This window comes from Herpailurus yagouaroundi, unplaced genomic scaffold (genome assembly GCF_014898765.1).
Source record: "Herpailurus yagouaroundi ecotype Mexico unplaced genomic scaffold, PumYag 188, whole genome shotgun sequence".
Lineage (NCBI taxonomy): Eukaryota > Metazoa > Chordata > Mammalia > Carnivora > Felidae > Herpailurus > Herpailurus yagouaroundi.
In genome coordinates this window covers 13,926,612-13,945,613 of record NW_024412419.1, presented here as the reverse complement: position 1 = coordinate 13,945,613, position 19,002 = coordinate 13,926,612, and the positions used below count along the sequence as shown (strand labels likewise).

Here is a 19,002-nt window from a genome sequence, read left to right as displayed (position 1 = left end):
GGGGGGACAGAGGCGAGGTGGGGAGGAAGAAGAAAAGATTGATTCCCAGCCTCAGAAAGAAAATGAACGAAGTGCCTCTAGCTACGTCAGTCATCAAACAAGCATTCATTATAGTTTAAGATCGGCCTGGAATTATCCTAGGCATTGGGATTACAAACAAGACGCAGTGGCTGCCCCTCCTCCCCACCCCCCAGGAGCTCCCAGGCCCAGAACCAAATGTAATAAACAAGTAATGGCATCCCACCAACATCAAGGGGGCAATGGTGAGGGAGCAAAGCAGGAACACACCGGTCCCAACAATGGCCAGAGCAACACTTTGGTGTGTTTTCACCTCTAATAAAGATAACAAGGAAAGACCCAGAAAAAAAAAAAAAATGCAGCTCTACCCAAAGGGAATTTCTGAGATGGGACTGTTAGCAGAAGAGGTAGAGAAATCTCAACAGGGATAAATAATATCAATTCAGGAGCTAAAATCTGTCCTTCTCCTTCTCCTCCTCCTCCTCCTCCTCCTCCTCTTCCTCCTCCTCCTCCTCCTCTTCCATGGCCCCCCAGCAACACATCATTGGGTCAACCTCAGATATTTGTGTTCCACTAAAATGCAGAAATGCTGCTCTCCCTTTTTTAAAGGGTACAGCACACACATACAGTCTTTCCTTTGCCTACCAGATGCCTTTCCAAATGTAGCACATTTTAAGGGAAGGTAAGATTAATCTGGCTGGGAGATAATTAATTAACTGCAAGCCGCTTTGATGTGACTATATTAATTACTGAAGAGAAAAAATTAACAGCACTTCTAAGAAACCCCAAGCATTGCTGAGCATTGGCTCATCACAGAAGGGCTGGCCCAGGGACAGACTGTGAGGTGAGCCAAGTGTATCTTTTTTACAGAAACTGGTACCTAGTGGGGCCCTCCATCAATGTCTGATAAATTACTAACGTCCCGGGCTGCGTTTTCTCTTTCCCTACCCAAACTCAGAATTCTAGTGTTCTGCTTCATTTCCCATCACTATGACTCCTGTCAAAAAAACGAAAACAAAAACAAAAAACAAAACTGGATTTTTGGAAAAGATATACCAGTCAATACCTCTCAGTGTGAATTTATGCAAATTCACTCTCCTCCTAGGGCATTCACATTCTAAGGGTGACCTTTCCCTTGTAAAATGATAACCAGCACTTTCTGAGTCCAGTACAACATGCCAGGAACCTCCCAGGAGTTTCACACACGTATCACTTTAACCACCGTAAGTGTTAATTGTTGTGACTCCCCTTTTATAGGTAGGACATGGAGGCTCAGGGAAGCTATTTGTCCAAATGCCAGAGCCAGGATTCAAACTCAGGTAAGTCTGCCTGATGTCAATCAGCACAGAAAATTGAGATCCACATCCAGTGGTCAGGGAAAGTGAAGGACTGGGGAAGTGGGTAAAACATGGCCCAAACCAGCAGAATTTGGGAAAGAAAAAATGTGTGCACCCAACACATTCTCCCCTTCCTGCTTAACAGCCCCACCAAATGGTTCTATCCTCCATGTTCCTACCACCTCTGTCAGAGCCTAACGGTTCAAAAGAAGAGAGTATTGTTTGTGACTTAGCCCTGAAGCAGATTTCTGACTTTGCTGAGTGATTCAGCAGGATTGGGGCAAAACACATCAAGCTCGCTCAGGCATTGCTCGCCTCTGTAGAACTCTCTTCGCAGTAAAAAGGGACATCCTCTCCAGCATCCTTGTGGATAGACCCTCCAGCTCACCTAGATTTCCTAGTGGGTTGACCACAGCACTCAGAAATATACAAAATGACTTTCTCCATTATGTAGAGGGAAAAAGTGAAGATCAACTCTTCCATCATCCAGAGAGCTGACATCCAGTCTTGGAACAAAACGAGGAAAATCACATGGACAAGCAGACAGTGCACAGGGGTAATAATAGCTCCCTATGCCCTTCTCTTAAGACTCAAATTAAACTATAAAATCAGTGCCTGAGAGATAAAAGCAGACATTCCAAGTGTCACTGCTGCATAGGTCTGTGTCTTACGGACTTGCACAGAATCCTGAGTGTACCTGTTACTGCCCTGCTCACATTCTTCTGAAATATTGTCGCCTCCGTGCTACCCAGTAGCTGAGAAGCCTCCAGTTAAGGACAGTGTTAAAATATCAGTCTTTGTATTAATTATCCCTGTTACACAACGGTGGTTGACACATTTTTATTGAGCCGATTCCTCTCCCCCACGGCAATGAGACTAAAGAGTAAATTAATTAAAAGAATCAATATGGGTAAGGAAAGGCAGTTGGTCAGCAAGGGAAGCAGAGGAGGAAAGTGTGAGAGATCAAAGTTGGTTGCCAAGAGCCATCCCAGCACTTTCTAGAGGTGTAATCCTAAAGATGTTGCACATTCCAGCCCTGATGGGCACATCTCGCATGGATTTTTAAGTGTCTAGACCTAGAGTTTCAGCTATCGTTAGATACCCCAAACCCTCGCCTTTTCAGATTCTAGGCTCCCTGAGGCACCTCCTGGCAATTTCAGTTCCCAGGCACCTTGCCAACGGAGAGCATATGAGCTATGCTGCCAACAACCGTGTCCACTCTATCCACTGGTTTTATTTATTAGTGGAACGTAATAAGGTGGGAAGAGGTTCATTCACTCAGTTTTCTGTGAGTTCCTATGAGAGTCAATCTGCTAGAGTCTGGTACTCTGAAAGTGAGTTTCTGAAGTTGCCGGGCTGAGAGCTTGACCTTGACCTGTGATAAGGTCACCAGGTAAAGAGCACCATCAAGCACCATCCTGACAGCCAGCCAGCTTCCCTGGAGACCTCCTGACCTTGCAAACTTCTACAGAGTTTATTCACCCTCAACGCTACTGACATTTTGAGGCCAGGTAACCCTCCTGTGGGGGGCTGTGTCATGCACTTTATGATATTTAGCAGAATCCTTGGCCTCTACCCACTAGACACCAGGAGCACATCTCACTTTCCCCTAAGGTCGTGACAAGCAAAATTGTCAAATGTCCCCCAGAGAGCAAAACCATCCCCAGTTGTGAACCCCTGCTCTAAGGAGACCTCAGACACCTGTCTGGAAGCTGGGAGTTCAGAAAGCTCAGAATGGCAGATGGTACTAATACTTTGCTGACAGGGGCCAGGGATATTCCCCCAGACACTTGTTCTTTTAGAATTCAGTCATGGCATTTCTGGTGTCAGACAAGCGAAACTTTGCAAGTGAGCAAAGATAAAAGGAGGGTTAACCTTTTGTTGAAACTCGAAGCGTGCTTCGGGCAATTGGAGTCTGGAGTAAAGGTTAGTGATTTTCTCTGAGAATCTATATGATATTTGCTAACATTTTGGGGGGCAGAACTGACACACAGCACAATGCATTAATATAGTTGGAAAGATGGCTTACTACAGCTCTTCGCAGGTACGGGTCCTCCCGCTGACCAGACCCACTCCTTTGTTTTTTTAAATGTTTATTTATTTTTAAGAGAGACAGAAAGACAGAGATCAAGCACAGTAGAGGCAGAGACAGAAGGGTGCAGGCAGTTCAAAGCAGGCTCTATGCTGACAACAGAGAGCCCAACGCAGGGCGCAAACTCACGAACAGTGAGATCATGACCTGAGCCAAAGTCAGAAGCTGAACCAATGGAACCACCCAGGTGCCCCTGACCAAACCCACTCCTGACCAAAGCTCCAATCTTGGAAACTCATCAATGTCCCAGGAAAAGTGCAAATACATGTTAGTTTTATAGTCTCACCACTATTTATCAATCATAGACTAATTTTCAATAAAATCTAAGAGTAATGAAATAATAGGAATAATAACAAAAGGTGAAATTCGATGCTACTCCTATCTTGATTAGCTAATGAGAGTTGTGGTCTGGGGTTTTGCTTAAATAAAATTAAGATATCACAATCAGTCTGAAATCAGATTTAGTGTCCCAGAAAAATTGTAGTTATATTTAAATCCTATAATCCAAAGAAGTCAGAATAATACAACATTTTCCAGTTGATTCAGACAGCAGATTACTAAGAATATCCCTCACTTACTTAGTTTTTCCAAATTATCAAATTTCAAGATATACATTAATATGAGAAATCCTTGAATTAACGAACACTTTTTTAAAAATTTGCTGTGTCCCAAGAAGAAAGTGAAAACTTCTCAGGGTCTAATACATTCAGGGATTAAAAATAAATTTATAAAAAATAATAATGAAAATAAAATTACACAAGTTCTGGTCTTCAGGGAGGAAACCAGTAAGTGCCTTCCAAAGCAAAGGCTCTAAATTGTACTTGAAAAGTTAATATAAATGATATTTTCTTGGGCATCCAGAATGAGCAAATGCAATACCATCTCCAGAAATCCCTAAGGCTTGAACCACGGGTAACTAAATACCACTTTCCTCTTCTCAGGTTTTATGTTCCTAGACAACCCTCCCTGGGGAACAGAGGGAGACGGCAGGCTGCTGCTGAGTCACTGAGTCACCTCCAAAGGCAATCTTCAGAACTGAGAGTAAGGAAAAGCCCTGTGGAAGGGTGTGCACTTCAAAAGAGGGAGAGAAATCTCATGGTCACTGATCGCAGCAAGGTCATCCCCATGTGTTAACAGGGCTCTGGGACCACCCTGAGTGGCCCATATGGCTGCCACTATTCCACCGGACACCCCCACTTGCAGATACCCCCTAAAGCATGACTGGCTGAAATCTGGGGCTCAGGCTGCAGCCAGGTAACAGGCAGGCAAATCAGCCCACCCAGGGGCTTTAGGCCCTGTGCTCTGTCTCATTCATCCCCATGTTTTCAATGGCTGATGCATCAAGTGTCTGCACTAACACAGTGATAAAAAGAGCAACTCAAAGCAAGCAGTTCTGTAGCGTAGAGAGGGAGAAACATAGCATGCCAGGATAATTGTGATTGGGAACAGGTAAACGGAAACCTTCTGGAGGACACTGTAGCAATGTGTATTACAAAGCTGTGGTTCCACCTCTGAGAATGTATCCTGAGGGAATGAATTAGACAAGTGTGCAAGGATGGGTATCCAAGGATGTTCACTGCATCAGTGGTTACTCATAAGCGTAAAAATTAGAAGGCAAGCTAAACGTCCATCAACAGGGAAATAGATTAGGAGGTAGCCATGTAATGCAACAGTCTGTGGCCATTAAAAACACCAAAATCATAATAATGGAAGGAGGTCCCGTATACTGAATCAGGTGTCTCAATACCTCTGAGTGTTTGCACGTCTGAACCATTTAATCCTCGTGACACTTGAACAGGTAGTATTTTCATTGGATTCATTTTACAGATGGAGAAACTGGTAGATAGAGAAACTAACTAACTCTCCAGGGTCAACAGCTAAGTGATAGCCTCATGGTTTGAATCTGAGCAATAACACTCTAAAGCCATCCTGTTAACTGCAATCAATGCTCTACTACCTCTAGATTCATGAGAAAATCATCAAAATATGCCAAGTAAAAAAGAGAAAAATAATTATAATACAATATATGGCATGATCTGATCCTTATAAAATATGTCTAACTTTACAAAGTGAAAAAAATAATCTATAAGAATATGCACTAAAATGTTAAATGCATTGTCTCTGGGTGATAGAATTCAGGGTGATTTTTGCTTTCTACTCCGTACCTCTCAACATTGTGTGACTTTCTTTGCAAGCATTAAGAAACACTTGTGTAAACAGTCATTTCTATTTGGAAAATAAACAATTGAAAGTAGGCTTAGTCAGGACTTGGGGAAAGGAAGGGGGTGGACATCAAGTGAACGTACAGACTTGGTGGAGGTGGGACCCTCGGCCGATGGACTCCTTGTGAGAATCATAAGCTTCTGCCGTAGATCCACGTCTGCTTTGTGGCTGGCACTGTCCCAGGGACTACAGAAATCAAAGGACAACATGACTCTGGCCCTCAGAGCTTAGAGTTGCTTAGAAGCGGTTATAGGAGGGTACATAGGTAAATAAATAAGTGCAGTACAGGCGGGAGATGTCAGGTACCCTGAAGAGAGGTACCAAGAAGGTTCCATGGAAATTCAGAGAAGGTAATGGGCCCCTCTGGGATCGGGAAGTAGGGAGAATGACAGGAATGGGTGGCATTTGAGCTGAGCCTTGAGAGTGGGGTCAGACATAAACAAGTAAAGGAGACAAGTAAGTGTAAAAAGGCCGTTCTCCAAGGTGAGGAAGGAACATACGCAAAGCCGCGGGACTGGAAAGCTTGTGTTACGTACAGAGAGCAGAAAATAGTCGAGTCTGGCTAATGGAGCCCTATGACCTAGAGCTATTCATATAGAATATAAAGAACTCTACCTGCACTACCCACACCTTTGTGAGCCAGGAATCACCAAGGTGAGTGATATCCTTTAGGAAAGGAGAAAGGATTACAGGTGACCATACAGACAATCTGCTGAAACAGGGACCATAACTCAGGTCTCCTGAACTATTTAGCCACAAGGAACCAGTCAGGGAGACATAAAAAAAAAAAAAACAAAAAAACAAAAACAAAAACAAAAACAAAAACAAAAACACCTCTTGGAGTGATCATTGTTCCCAGAACATCTCAAAAATTAGAGGCTGGTGTTGGGTACAGCAATCCACCGGGAACTGCAGCGATCAAAGGTGGCAAACAGTGAACCCCAGTAGTGTCTATGGAAGCACAGACTGATCAGGCCAGAAACGTGGGCAACATTCCATGAATTCACCCACTTCTCTTTTGCACCTCCACTTAACAGAGCAGGAAAGCAGGGGTCGGTAGGGAGAATTCAAGAGGTCCCTGGATTTAGACAGGGGGTGGCAAAAAATCTTGATTTTTCACTGAAGTTAGGAATCCCCCCCTTAAAAATGCAGGCAGTGGCCCAGGGCAATAAGAGCAGTACCAGTGACTTCACCCCACTAGAAATTCCAGATAATCCTGTATCATAGCAGAATTGTTGCAGGCCTCAGAAAATAATCACATAAGTTCATTGTTTCTTTGAAATCACAGTAGTAACAGACCAACTGCTAGGTCATCCTTAAGGAGCTGATAAAGAAGCACACATATCACTAAATCATAAGGTGGTTTAACTGTTTTGGTAACTGTATGCATTTCCATACAGTTGGGTTCCTTTATAGTCTGTGGCTCTTATTTTTTGTATCTGAAAACACTGTTCTGGAAAGTGGTCCCTAGGCTCCCAGACTGCCAAAGGGGTCCCTGGCACAAAAAGGATTAAGACTCCATTAGCTAGAGATCCTGTTAAAATGTACATCACACCATGTACTCCTGTGTTCAACTCTTCAGTGACTTCCATCTTGCTCAGATCAAAAGCTCCCTTCCTCCATTTTATTTATCTGATTTCACCTCCTTCTCCTTTCTCTCTTTCATTCCCCTTGGCGTACTGGTGTCCATGCTATTCTTTAATCATTCCTGCCTCAGGGCCTTTGCACTGGTTGATCTCTGTCCCTGGAATGCTCTATCCACAGGGGATTGTATGGCTTCCCCACTCTCTTCAGGCCTGGACTCAAATACCTTCCAAATGAGCCCTTCCTCAGTTACCCTACCTAAAATACCCCCCAACGAAACTCCTATCCCCCCAGTCCTTGCTATATTTTTTCTCCTTAGCATTTATCACTCCCTAAAATAGACTTAAAGACATATACTGTTTTTTTTTACCATATTTATTATTTATTCCCCCACTCAGATATGAGCTCAGTGCAAGCAGGACTTTTTATGTCTTAAATACCACCATAGCCCAAGTGCCTATAACCTCGTCTGACACACAGTAGGTTCTTAAAAATGATTTGTTGAATTCATTAGTTAGCATTTGTCACATAGCTTGGCTACTGGCTGCTTCTATCCTATGTCGAATTTTAAAGTCTGTCTGTCTACTGTGCTATTGGGAGAAAAGAAAAATCACAGCAAATGTGTTTCTGAAGTTGTGGACACCACAGAAGAAAGGCAGCTGATTTATCAGCCACTGCAGAAAGAGATGCATTTTCTTCCTTAATAAAAAGGGTTTTCATCAAAGGCGAGATAGACAAGTTCACACACACACACACAATAGGTTATCAGATCAAGTTATATCATAAAACAAATACAAAAAAGTAAATGGGAAAATTGGCACATGGCATATAACCAATAAAAGGCCCGTGAACCCAAGCTGCCACAGAAGTGATGCTACTTGATAAGACCATCACACAGATTCCACCTGGCAAACGGTAGGAGGAAATGGACAGCATACAAACACGTGAGTAAATGCAGGTAGCAAGTCACCACATGGACACTGCTCAACTTAGCCAGCTCTGCTGAAACGCACAGGGGCCCCTTTTAAGGCACTGTTACTCAGACTAGCAAAAATGCAGGTAGCCCTGGGAAGATCTGCGGCTGGCAGGGCAGCCTTCACAGACTTGCAAAGCACCTCATTCCATTCCACACCCTGGAGCACTCTGTTTCAGTAAGAACCACCAAAGGAAAGCCTGGATTCCTTGTAGTTCCAAAATGTGAGTCGAGGACAGAGAAAGTACTATTTTATATCACATACATCCTTATATGCTCAACTCACTCACATACTGAAACTCTCCCAATCCCAACTGCCCTTCACAACACAGCTTCTTAAAATCATCGTTTACACTCACCCTTCCTTCCTCTTGTGCAATTCTTGCCCTGACACTCCACGAAGTGTTTTTGCTGAGGGCACCTCAGGATGACTTCTGCACCAGACCTACATGTCCAAGGCACGTGTCACTGTCCACTTCCCACCTCCCAGCCACCTCCCGGCCCCTCCCAGTTCACTGGTGCCACTTGTCTGACTACTCATTCTTGGCTTCCTGTGGCACACCGGCTTCACCTTCCCAAACCTTAAATCTGGGGTCACAAAATAAAATACCTGCAGGGGCCAGGTGCCTGAAATGAAAAAAAAAGAGCACATCCGGCCACGGTGACAAGCTGCAGAGCACCGGCCCTGCTGAAAGGGGACTGCTGTCCCTTGTTTGTGCACATCAGGTGGTCGGATTGCCCAGTTTGCCAAGAACACCCACAAATCTTGTTTTTATGCGAACTTTCCCAATTTTCTAAATGTTGGCAACTATTGGTTTTAATGTTTTACTGCTGTGAGCCAAATCAAACAAATCTGTAGCCAGATACAATCTGCAGGCCTCAGATCTGGGTCACTGCAGCCCCAGGGGCTCCTCGCATCCCTCTACTCCTCTCCCTGGGAATTTCATTATCTCCAACCCAGATCTCCCCACTACATTTCAAACTCTTGTAACTGCCTACTGGGCGTGTCCATTTGAATGTCCCATTGGGACCTTAAAATAAACATGTCCACACTTCCCTTCATCCTCTATTCCCCAACATTTCTCAAATTCCTTTCCTTTCCTTGTCCCTCCCGCCTCTGCTTTAATTCAGACACTCAGTATTTTTCCATGGTTTATTACAATACACTTCTAAGTATCTTCCCTGCCTTAGACCTCCCCCCATCCCCTACCTTTTTGTCCATCTCAAGTTCACACTACCTTCTAAAATGTGCAGGCTTAAAGTCCTCTGATAGCTCCCTTGCCCTTCAGAATAAACTCGGGATCCAGATTGCTTGAGTCTGAATCCCAGCTTCAACAGCACTAGCTGTGCAACCTTGAGCAAATCACTGAAGTTCTCTGAGCCTCTGTTTTTTCATTTGTAAAACATGGATACTAAGTATCACACACCACACAGAGCCATCATGAAGTTTTAAAATGAGAATAAGGGCACCTGGGTTGCTCAGTTGGTTGAGGATCCGACTTCAGTTCAGGTCATGATCTCATGGTTCATGGGCTCGAGCCCCACATCGGGCTTTGTGCTGACAGCATGGAACCTGCTTTGGATCTCTGTCTCCCTCTCTCTCTCCCCCTTCCCCGCTCATGCATGTGTACATGCTCTCTCTTTCTCTCTCTCTCTCAAAAATAAACATTTAAAAAAGAAAGAAAATCTTTAAAAATGAGATAATAAAAATAAAGCTGTCTGTGCTTAGTACATAGTAAATGCTGAATCGAATGTTAGTTGTCATTATGTTTCCTCATCCATTATCCTCACATTCCACAACCCAACTCAACTCTAGGACTATAAAGAATACCTGAAATTCTCCAAAAGTACCCCCGACTTCTCACTTACCTATCTGCTCAGAATGCCCCTCAAGACTCATATTCTCTATCATAGTCTCCAGAACCGAGCCCTGACCCCAGATCTCTCTCTACCCTAAAACCAGCCACTGGCCCCCTCCACCACTGCCTGCCTCCATTGAGTATTTGACTTGCTAACCTGGAGTAGAACAATTTCCCAGAAGCCTCCACCACAGCACTGGGAGCCCCACAAAGGCGGGGCCTATTTTTTCTTAACCTTTGCATCCTTAATGCCTAGCAGGAAACAATGAATGAGTGGACGAACTTCTTTAATCCCCAAACCAACCTAGAAAGGCTGGATTATGATCCACCATTCTGGATGAGGTTCAGAAATGTTAAGCACACAGGAGAGACAGCGAGCCCAGTGCCCGAGCCCAGCTTTCCTGGGGAGGCCTGTGTTGGGGAAGCTGCTCACACTTTGCTCCTCTTGGCGGTGCTCTGCTGGCTGTCTTTACACACGAGGCTCATGTCCTTAAAACTAACTGTACTTCTGTCGTATCCCCCTAAATAAGTGTGGGATGACGAATACAAGTTTTCATCGACTCATGCTCTTTCCACCAAGAGCTTCAAAATATCTACAAAGTCGTTGTAGATACACGCAATCAGTAAGAGTCAAATTTTTTCCTGTGCTTACCTCTATGAAGTATGTACACTCAGTCTTCTTTACAGTCTCCATTACAAAAATAATCTCTAGTAAGCCCTTATATGGCGCTTACGTTGTACCAGGCGCTGCTTTAAATATTTCATCTACCTTAAGGTACATGCTATTATTATCCCCACTCGGCAGATGAGCAACTGAGGCCAGAGAGGTTAGATAACTTTCCAACCGTAAGGGGCAGAGCTGAGATTCAAATTTGTAGACAAGAGCAGAGGCTGTACCTGGCCTGCCAGGATTTGAATCTCAGTCGTGCCAAGTTCTAGTTGTATACTTGGGTAAATTATTAAAATCTCTTAGATGTTTCCTTGTCTGTTGATCGATAGATAAGTACATGATAGATAGATAAATAGATGATAGACAGATAGATAGATAGAGATGGTATAGATAGAATAAGAAATATAATTTCACTTAAGATAAAATGATAATGCCTACCTTAAATTGCTATGAGAATGAAGCGAGTTGATATGTATACACATTCAGAACAGTGCCCAGCACACAATGCAAGTGCTACACAGTGTTCATCATCATTATCATTATCATGTGAGTAAGAGCTGGAATTCTACACAGAAATTCTCCTATCCGTTTGATGCTCCTTTCACTCCGCCAGGTGCACACACCTCAGCGGAACCACCTGCAACACAGGGAAGCCGGCAGGGCCGTCCGCAGGGCCCTGGTCTCCCGTGCCCCTGTCAGTACATCCCTGGCTCCATTTCAGCAAGCACCATCCTTGAGTTCACCCCCCATTCCCCTCTCAAAAGCAGCAGAAAAGGCTACAAGCTTAGTCTTTACACGCCGGTGTGAAATAAGGCCTTTGGATAGTTCCCACATCTATGAGGGTTCTTGGGATACCAGCAGGAGATACTGGTGTTGGCTCACTAAACAGACAGGATTTTTGTCCCAAGGCAATCGGTGGCTCTCAGGGTCAAAGAGAAGTCTGAAAAAAAAAGCACACCTGGAAACAAGCAGGAATTGGGGACCTTCTGAAGGTCTGCAAGCAGAAACTACTCCTAAAGGAAAGGTCTGGTCGGGGAGCCACTCCAGAAAGGACACATCCAGCGGCCTCTTCCAACCGGGAGCGCCAGACACATTAGGGCTTTTCCAAAGGATTGTAGAAAAGCGCTGATTGCTGCTGGAAGTAACAGACTGCTTTTGGCAAATCATAACTCCTCAGCACATTCACAACAAACCCAGAGAGCCAAGTGTCTGTTGCTGTAGTAAGCTGCCACAGTGGCTATTTCATGGGGTGAAAAAACAAAAGTTGCATTTAACGTTTTAAAAGATACCGTCAAATAAATACGATAGTTCCTTTAGCATCCGATCCATTATCTGGAAGGTAGAAAGAAATGTTCTTCTTCACAAACATCCACATCCAGCTCCTAGAAGCTATCCTGAGAGGATTTTTTTAAAGCTTTCCCCAGGACTATCTGCTGTGACTAATTCCATACTTCATCAACATGAAAAAAAAAAAAAAAAATAGAAATAATGAGATTCCCCAGACAATGCAAGCCAAAAAGCTTTCAGTTGGACTTGTTAAAATTAGATCTCACACCTCTCTTGTTTCCAGTTTGTTTCCTAAACGCAATCTCCTCCTTGAGTTTCCAAGTTCTCAAGACAAGGAAGAAGGAGGTGGGGCAGAGCTGGAGGGAGGAAAAGGAGATTCTCTGAAGAGCACAGTATCCATGTGAGAGCACAGCTCAGGACCATGCCCCAGGAGAGAGCTCTGGGCACCACCCCGGGACAGGTGCAGACTTTCCCCAGAGAAGCTGAAAGAATGTCTTCACTCCACAGAAAATAGGAACAAACACTTGAAAAAAAGCGAACTTTGCATACCCTGAAGGAAACACTGGATTGCTTTAGCTGATTTTCACGCTCAAAATTTTCCACGTCTTGAGTTTCCTACTCAAGTTAGTTTAGCAAGGGGAATTCCAAACAGGTACACACTAGATCAATTTTGTAGCTTCTGAAAAAGTTAACAGAATGGTGCAAACAGGGTTTTTTGTTGCTTGTTTGTTACATAAACAAGAGAAAAATAATGTGCCCCCCCCAAGGAGCCACCTAGTTCTTTTATTTGAAATCACAGATAAGCAACACATTGAATTGCTAAAGTTCAAGTGCCTATAACATTTGATGAAAAGAGGCTAAAACAAAGAACATAACAAAAAATTAACTTGGTGGCAGATTTATTCTATAGCAGTAGTTCTCAAAGTGTGGTCAGGGGACCCCTGGGGTTCCTAAGACCCTTTAAAGGGTCCATGAGATAAAAAACTCATTTTCATAATAAACGAAGATGTTATTTTCCTGTTTACTCTCATTCTCTCATAAGTGGCCGAGGAGTTTTCCAGGGAGTATATGATGTGTGAGATCACAGACTACACAGAGAAGCAAGGCTAAGAATCCCCCTGCCTTCCATTAAACCAGACAATAAATACATTTGTAAAAATATAAAATAATGCTACTCTTGCATTGTTTTTGTTTTGAAAAAAAAAAAACAATTTTTCATAAAGATATGTCATTTACATTAACATGTAATGAGATTACTATTATTATTTTAAATGAATTAATAATTAATACTTTAAATTTTAACCTCTTTAAGATTTTATTTTATTTTAAATTTTTATTTTATTTTTTGTGAAACAGAGAGAGACAGCACAAGCAGGGGAGGGGCAGAGAGAGAGGGAGACACAGAATCCAAAGCAGGCTCCAGGCTCTGAGCTGTCAGCACAGAGCCCCACACGGGGCTCAAACTCAGGAGCTGTGAGATCACGACCTGAACCGAAGTTGGACGTTCAACCGACTGAGCCACCCAGGCGCCCCAAGATTTTTGTTTTTTAAGTTTTTTTAATGTCTATTTATTTTTGAGAGAGACAGAGACAGAATGTGAGTGGGTTAGGAGCAGAGAGAGAGGGAGACACAGAATCTGAAGCAGGCTCCAGGCTCTGAACTGCCAGCACAGAGCCCGACGCGGGGCTGGAACTCACAAGCTGTGAGATCATGACCTGAGCCTAAGTCAGATGCTCAGCCCACTGAGCCACCCAGGCGCCCCAGCCAAGATTTTATTTTTTAAGTAATCTCTACACCCAACAGGGAGTTCGAGCTCAAAACCTTGAGATTAAGGGTCGCATGCTCCACCAACCGAGCCAGCCAGGTGCTCCTAAAATGTAACTATTTTAATTTCTAACATATATATTGATAAATGAGAGTACGCACTGCAGCAGCCAGAGTGATGGCAGGGCAGGCATTTAGAAAGTTTCTTTACTTCTTTGACCAAATTTTAGTTGAAAGGAGTGTGTATGAAACTGTAACCAAAGGAGGCATGATGCTTCCAGAAAAATCTCAAGGAAAAAATATTGCAAGCAACAGCAGAAGCCGTTGGATGGGGCACTAAAGGAAAGTGTGGAGAGATTCACCCAGTTAGTGTGGAAGGTCTCATCCCAGAATATGGAGGCACCAAACTAGTTCTAGAAGACAAGGACTTTTTATTTAGAGATGGTGACATTCTTGGAAAGTATGTAAACTAAAACACATTATTGAAATGGTATCGGAGCACCTGAGTGGCTCATTCGGTTAAACATCTGACTTCAGCTTAGGTCATGAGCTCACGGTTCATGAGTTGGAGCCCCGCATCGGGCTCTGCACTGACGGTACAAAGCCTGGCTTGGGATTCTCTCTCTCTGTCTCTCTCTGCCCCTCTCCCCACTTGTGTTCACTCTCTCTCTCTCTCTCCAAATAAATTAACTTAAAAAAAATGGTACATGTAAAGCTGCCCATTCATAACTAAAGTTGTGAAATCTTTCATCATGTAGTATAATTTCTATGTCTCTATTTTATAATAAACTAATGGTATCCAAAAAATACTGATAGTTATAATTCACACTAACAGGAGCTTTGTGGGGGGGGGGGGGCAATAATTTTTAAGCATGTAAAGAATCTGAGACCAAAACATCTGAGAATGCTATTTTTCATAAGATTAGAATCTCAATTTTTTTTTCATCAAATTGTTTTTATTGTGAAAAAATACACAGCACATATAATTTACCATAGTAACCATTTTTAAGGGTACAGTTCAGTGGTATTAAAAGTATTCCTGGGGCGCCTGGGTGGCTTAGTCGTTTAAGCATCCGACTTTGGCTCAGGTCATGATCTCGTGGTTTGTGAGTTCGAGCCCCGCGTCGGGCTCTGTGCTGATAGCTCAGAGTCTGGAACCTGCTTTGGATCCTGGGTCTCCCTCTCTCTCTGCCCCTCCCTTCCTCATGCTCTGTCTCTCTCTCCTTCTCAAAAATAAATAAACATTAAAAAAAAATTTTTTTAAATTCCTAACATACAACCATCAGTACCTTCTATCTCCCGAACTCTTTGCATCTTGTCAAACTGAAACTCTATACCCAGTTACTACTTGTCTGTGGTTTGTCTACTTCTGTGCCATCAGCTGAGCTGCTCACACCAGTGAGCACACCTGTGGGGCACATGTCTGAGTGCACGGTGTGTGGAGCAGGACCCTGCTGCCAGGGGAGAGAACGGCCACCTCTCTTCTACACCTCCCAATCCTGGAGTCCCAGTACGAACCTTCTAGCTTCCCACCCTTTACTACTTGCCTCTGCATCTGTGGGCATTCTGAAACCTAACCCCGGTGTCTAATAAATGCTTACGTAGGATTTATCTCTGAGTGGTGAACCCTACCGTATGAGGGAAGGGCTGTAAAACAGGGCTGGCTTGTGCGATTTTAAATGATGTGTCTGGCTGACAGCAGCGACTGGCCAAAAGCAGCTAAAAGCAAACCCATTCATTTAGGACCACATGGCACAACTTCATCCTGTACCCTCGGCTTCTAAGCCCCACATAAAGGACACTGGGCGAGAAGGCAAGATGCACTAGAGCGTCCACATTTTAAGTCTGGGGGGCACCGGGAGAAGACAACTCAGTGCCCCTCACCACAAAGATGCACGACACTGACATGTGCTTTTTGATCAGATCAAGAAGTCTGGGGAAACTGCATAAAAGGTGAAGTTCTCAGGCATCATATGAACTTCCATGAGGCTCCTATTTTTGCATATCCAGAGAGCCTATCCTGTAGATTTGTGATCTAAGGAGATGGTGAGAAAAGATGGGCCTATGGAGACCCTTTCACTCTTTGACAGAGATGATTGATAGATGATCGATAGATTAGATAGATAGATAGATAGATAGATAAAGATTAGGTAGATAGGACACTGCCACACAAAGATACTTTGCATTTACACATTTAGCCTGGAGGAGGAGAAGACTCAACCCTGAAATAGCCCCAGGGCCAAATCATGACCAGGCATGTCTAATCACCAAGAGGAGGAGGGTAGGAAGAGGTTTGAAGTCAGCAGCCTCATGAGGGTACCACACTTAGAATACTGGGAATTTAAAAAAAAATTTTTTTTTCAATGTTTATTTTTATTTTTGGGACAGAGAGAGACAGAGCATGAATGGGGGAGGGGCAGAGAGAGAGGGAGACACAGAATCGGAAACAGGCTCCAGGCTCTGAGCTGTCAGCCCAGAACCTGACGCGGGGCTCGAACTCACGGACCGCGAGATCGTGACCTGGCTGAAGTCGGATGCTCAACCGACTGCGCCACCCAGGCGCCCCAGAATACTGGGAATTTTAAAAACCCACAAGAAAAACACGGCACAGAAGGTATATTTATTGACCTCAAAGACAAGCATACTGATATAACCTTTTGCCAGAACCCAGGCGCCTCCTCTCAGTCCAGACCTACCAACCACAGTCTGTAGCTACCAAGTTCTCCCATCCCTCTGGCCAATTAAATTGTTTACCTTAAGTAAATCGCAGGAAATGCTTTTAGGGTCACCTTGGCATGTCAGTCAGGGCTTAAGAAAGCCAGACCAGTCCACAGCAGAATGAAAGTTACACAATGTGGGCATGTTTGGGGCGCCTGGGTGTCAATCGGTTGAGCATGTGACTTCGGCTCAGGTCGTGATCTCATGGTCAGCGAGTTCAAGCCCCGAGATGGGCTTGCTGCTGTCGACCTGTCAGCACAGAGCCCTCTTGGGATCCTCTGCCCCCCTCTCTCCCTGCCCCTCCCCCGCTCATGCTCTCTCTCTTAAAAAAAACAAAAAACAAAACAAAACAAACAAAAAACAGGGTATGTTCATGCTGGCATTCTTTTATCTCACCACAATAATTATTTCCCAGGAGAGAAGTCAGCATTCCTGAAAGAAGTCATCAGGAAGCAGCAAATGGCTTAACTGATCTGGGGGTATCTTTCAGTTCTATGGTCCTTTCTATATTCTCATTCCACACAGCTACAAATTGATCACTTTTTCAAGGCCCCATCAGGCTACCTGTGATGTTCATTCTTGATCTTTAGTCCAGCATATTCTGCTAAACATGAGTCCCCAGGTATCTCTCCTGAATCTTTTCATAAGATACCCATGGGTAAGGAGGAAGAGTCTCACGTGATGAAGAGCAGGTGGTGAGGGATTCCACCGAGACACAGAAAGTTGGCTTAGCCATACCCGGGGCTCTCCACCAGGCCTCACTCCCACATATCTCGGTGGGGCTCGGCATCTCCACACCACCAGGCCTATCACTGGTGTCTCTCCATTTAAGGCAGTTGGTAATCATCAAAGAGCAAATGCTTCGAATCTCACCACAAATGTTCCACATACCCACTCATAGTTCTCCTAATTCAATTTATGAAAACGATCCAAATTAACACATCCGAATGATACGACTGAAGAAAAGTATCCATAGACAGATCACCTATTTTTTTTAAATCATAAAATCACCAGGCTGTGAGGAAAACAAGAACACAAACACACAGAGAAGGACAAGAGATAAGCTCAAATTTCCCCAGCAGTTAGTGACAAAGCCAGAACAGGATTCACATTTCTAATCTTCTAGAAGTGCAAGTGCCATATAACTCCAAGCACAGAGACGTGGACGTGTTGGTTCACTGAGGACGTGGGTGCAGTTCCCTAACCTCGGCCAGGGTGGCTTCCACACAGACGGGCATAGCCTCACACCTCATCCGGCACCTGCTCAGTCTCTCCAGTCCGTTTCAGAACCAACCTGCACAGATGTGGCCTCCACTTCCTCCCCTCGCACTCTTTTTCACTCGGTCCGAGCTGGCTTTAGGTCCTAACTCTCTGACACTCCAGTCAAGGAGGCTCCCAACTGCCACACCTGAGCCTCTCTGATCTGTTCTTCACAGGTGATCTTGCAGAAATATGAATTGGCTCCTGATACTCTCCTCCTACAAATCCGTGAGCTCCTTCCCACAGACCCCTGGATAAACTCTAAGGTCCCCAATCTGGCATAAAGGGTGCGGCATGACCTGCCCTTGTCCTCCTCTCCAGCCTCAACCCAGCCACCCAACCCAGCTCTCCAGAAGTTCCTCCAAGGCTCAGTGTGCATCCTTGCCTTCAAAGCTTCACATCCCTCCGCAGCCTGGAATTCTCATTTGATAAACTTCTCATTTGATCAACTCCTGTCCATCCCTCCGAATGAAAAGTCTCTTCCTCAGAAAGGTCTTCCCAGCTCCCACATCTTAACTAGTGCCTTCCCCATCCTTATTCCTCTCTCCTAGGAAGTTGTTTAGAGCACCTGCCAATCCTTAAATGTTTGTTTCCTTTTTTAAAATGTTTTCATCTTATTTTTTTTGAGAGAGAAAGAGAGTGAGAGCATGAGCAGAAGAGGCATAAAGAGAGGGAGACACAGAATCCGAAGCAGGCTCCAGGCTCTGAGCTGTCTGCACAGAGCCCGACACGGGGCTCGAACCCACAGACCGCGAGATCATGCCCTGAGCTGAAGCCGGACGCTTAACCGACTGAGCCACCTAGGCGCCCCTAAATGTTTGTATTTCTTTGTTTAATATCTGTCTCCCCATCCACCTCCCACCCCTACATGTCTGTTTTTTTTACCACAGCATACTAGCACCTAACAGTGCCTAATGCTGGGTAAGTACTCCAATCCTTGTGGAATGAATGCTTATACATATTTTTATATGTAAAGAGGATACATATGATTACATAAGTTCATTAAGTCAACATTGATAAGCATCTGCTAGAAGGTCAGCTGAGCCCAGATGATCTGCTCAGGATGATGAGCAAGAGGCTTTCATTCACCAGGGACCTCCTCAAGCACACTGAAGCCAGCTGCTATCAACATTAACTGCTAATCTGTAACATTATTAGCTAAAAGCAGATATTAGCCCCTTATCATTCAACATGTGTGCAATTAAAGATAATTTTAA

General features: G+C 44.2%; 1 protein-coding gene and 1 pseudogene across 4 annotated transcripts in view; one reads left to right on the top strand and one right to left on the bottom strand.

Moving 5' to 3' along the window:
• Positions 1-19,002, bottom strand: part of KCNS3 (potassium voltage-gated channel modifier subfamily S member 3) — a 39,184-nt gene that overhangs the window by 15,110 nt on the left and 5,072 nt on the right. The window lies entirely within an intron of this gene.
• On the top strand, positions 13,986-14,306 carry LOC121044146 (10 kDa heat shock protein, mitochondrial-like; annotated as a pseudogene).